Genomic DNA, 3,915 nt, shown 5'->3' on the forward strand with positions numbered 1-3,915 from the left:
TGATGATTTATTAGTTGGGAGTAAGTATGTTCTCTAGAAGCCAAGAACGTCATTGGTCCGCAAGCGTGGGATCTCTCTTCTATGATAAATCGATCGGAGTGGCAACAATATAGGAGTGGTTGGAGATACTCGTACACAGGTGTTTTGATAAGTTTATTAGTTAAGGAGGGTATTTTTAAATAGTGGAAGCGGAGAGATGGCTAGAAAACAGTTCAATTTACTGTTAGAAACTGGTATGTGAGATAAATATTAGGCCCGAATCGAGAAGTGTCGTGTTCCCTTGAGATGGACGTACGTATATCATACCTTCCACAGTTCCTTTCTAGGCCTAGAATTTACGCTCGGTCTGTGATTCAATCATACAATAAGGTTTAGTTTGGACTTGATAGAACGTCCTCGCATTCTCGTTTACAGGCACATCAGTTCTTCATTCGATATGCGGCAACCGATTTCGACATCTTTTGGCTCAATGATTTGTCAAAATAATATTTTTCAATAGTAAGAATCATAGTAGCGAATAATTACCTAAGGCTAAAATAAAATATTTTATTTATTATGGTTAGGTACAATCTTAATTATGATAAAATATAATATTATTTTTAATAAAATACAATTTTAAATTAATATTGATTATAATCGAATATAATATTTGTTACACGAAGACTTAGTATTATCGATAGTACAGTGCGTACACGTATTCGTACACCTTGTTCCAGATAAGCATGTATTCGTGTTACATATATAAAAAAATATATATAAGTACTCGGTATTACTTTTTATACATATATGTTGCCATTTTTACCTATCTGCATGTCCCGCGACTTTTCCCTGAATTCCCTCATACAAGCAAATCTGTTATTATGTTCCGGACCACAATAACTCACTTGCCCTACAAGTTCATCACGGCATCCATTAGTATATAATATTATATTATTATTTATTTTCCTAGAGTTAATGGAGCCTACGGTTATATTTTAGGTACCCTAATGGATAACCTAATCCTTTATAACCAATGGCTCTGGTACCAACTTCTGTCACACCCCGTTAAGCGATTTGCGGAAGCGTAAAACGAAAATGTAACAGACACCTCTGATATCAACCACGTTATTTATAAAAAACAATACCAACTAGTTTAAAATATTTTACATCGATCTAACTTTGTTTACAACTAGGTGATACAAACTAAATCCGGCCCGTTAAGCGACTTTACTTTTTACTATCACACTTGCATCAATTCACCCAGCATTGATCGCAAGTCAAACACATAGCACATTAACTTTCTAATCCATATCAAGTACCTGAAAAACATGTTAAAACGGGTCAACTACAAATAGTTGGTGAGTTTCACGAGTTTCAAGAAATCAGTTGTGCGAACAACAAACACATTTTGTAAGTACGCAAGTATGTATGTATGTACGTTCACAAGTATGTTTGTTTGTATGTTTATGATGTAATTATGCTAAGCTACAGTGAAGCCTGGACTGTTCGTGCTGCATGCCTCCATTTCTCACGCTCAATCAACCACTATGGCCCCCTTTCCACCCACAACATGCCCCGAGTAGCTATGCCTAACACTACATAGCGTGTTTGTATAAATATGGTCATGTGCAAACGGGGAAAAATCTCAGCAACACATGCCGGCTCCGTTTGGGTTTGTCAAACCGATAGTACTATTCACAAGCCATCGGCTTGAAGTTAATCACTGTGTTCGTGGGGACTTTTGTGTGTTAGCACTTAGATAATTCCCATCACTAAACAGTTCAGAGTAGATATAGATATGTATCAACAAGTTTTTCTCCCCAAAAGTTTGTAAAAGCATTTTAAAAGTGGGGTCATGAAACTCACTGTTTTGTAGGCACTCTGTGCGAGGTCAGCTCGGGGTTCGTTTCCCTTGCTATCACTTAGTCCCTATAATCAATATTATAATAATATTAATATTTTAATATTATTATAATCTTAATACTTAACTGGGCTGTATAACTAATCTGGGTATTGCTGGAATGCCCAGAAAGTGGCAATAGGCTTAGGTTGTGATGTTGTTCAATATCTAATACTTAAAACCGAACTTGGCTCAGTTTCCTGTTTTCCTAGATGGGCCAAGTTGTTCGTTTACGCGTTCAGAAAACAGTTATGGGGAAATAAGCTTGGGTAAATGCGTTGGTTATTAAAATGATTAAATTATAAAGAAAGATAACATATTGGGGTCCCAGTTTAGCTACGGGGCCCATTTCCGTTTATTCAGTTTGATTTTAGAAGAAACGTGCACCATCTATCCAGATTGTCCAGGTTTCTTATAAAAAGGTCCGTTTTTACTTAATTAATCCAAAAATATGATTTTTGATCACCCTTGGTGTTTTGATATTCCCGCAGGTTCGTTAATCGCGAATTTGCCGGTTTTAATTAAAATTGATTTTGTTTAATCTTCAAATTAGCATAATTAATTAACCGTTAATCATTAAATTACGAAAATTTAGTCACTTATCAAATAAAATATGTAGATTTTTATAAAAATATTTTTGGAATTATTTACTGATTTATTAATTTATAAAAATTCATTTTATCAGTTATATTTAGCCTGAAAATCGTCCGTTTATCCCAAACGATTTCCAAAAATTCCACCAAAATTCCTAAATAGTTAAATTATGTCCCAAAACAACCTGTATCAATTATAGAATGCAATAAGCTTGTTCAATATTTGTTTCCGCCCAAATTCGGCTATAAAAATTCGTACGAACGCATATGCCCAAAATACCCATAAAATTTTCCAAATAATGCCAAATTTTATATGTGATCAAAATATACCAAATCTGAGTTCCCCACAAAATTTTATAATTTTCTAAGCATTTTTACTATTTTTCCCAAATAAACGTCCCAATTCGGTAATAAATTCGCCAAATATTCTCGGATGGTAGAAAAATTACCAAATTTGAAAAGGGACTCAATGACATGGTCCTTGATGTCCCTGAAAAATTTTAAGACCTAAAAATATGTACATCACAACCTTAACCTAAACAGCCCGTAAACGAGTGTTTCGGCATTACCTTAGCGGTTTTGGTTCATTTCCGCCTTTCTAATCAACTTTTCAAGCTCTTGTGCTCCTATGTAGGCTAGATACAAGTCCTATATCACAAACCAAGCAAGTTTCATCAACATGGCAGCCCCTTAACTTATGCTTTCGGCTAGGGTATAATACCGAACTTTTAAACCGTAAAAATGTCGTTTTAACCCTATAATCCGTGTTTATGGCAAAAAAAAACTATCAAACCAGGTTCCTAACCATGTGTAAGATCAAAAAATGTTTTTGAACAATTTTTAAGATTTTTGCATGATTAGGATGGGTTTTTTATAATCAAGGATCAATATTTATGCAAAACTCTTGTTAAACAAGCTTTTTAAACAATCAAAAAGTGGGTTTTACCTTGTGTTCTTGATGGAGAGTTTGGAGAACAGATCAAGTAGGTGAAGATGGTCTGAGTTTGAGTACTAGAATGATTTAGAAACACTTTTTATTAATAAATATCCAAGGTGGGATTTGTTTTCTATATTGGCGGTCGTAACATTGTTAGCCCCCCTTGGGCCCATTTTTGGCCCAAATGCCTTGTTTTGCGGGCCCAAACGCTAAATATCGAGTCCAAATTTATTTCGGATTTGGTTTTTTGGCGCGAAAAATATATCGGGTACGACAAACAGCGCGTTTTTCGGCTATTTTTGTGAAAATTTATAAAAACATAGTATACGCCTGTAAAAATCAAAAATATTTTTACGGATCGCTTGAAACATTTCAAATAAGTGTTTGGTAAGTCTTTTTCGGCTTAACGGATGATACAATGCTTGGTTTGTAACTATCTTTCGTGTTTAAATCTATAACGGGTAGTTAGACGAGCATGTTTCCGTTTAACTTGTTTGCTATCGAAC

Source organism: Bidens hawaiensis, unplaced genomic scaffold, assembly GCF_021521415.1.
Source record: "Bidens hawaiensis isolate Kalapana, Puna unplaced genomic scaffold, B.hawaiensis_p1.1 tig00005013_1, whole genome shotgun sequence".
NCBI lineage: Eukaryota > Viridiplantae > Streptophyta > Magnoliopsida > Asterales > Asteraceae > Bidens > Bidens hawaiensis.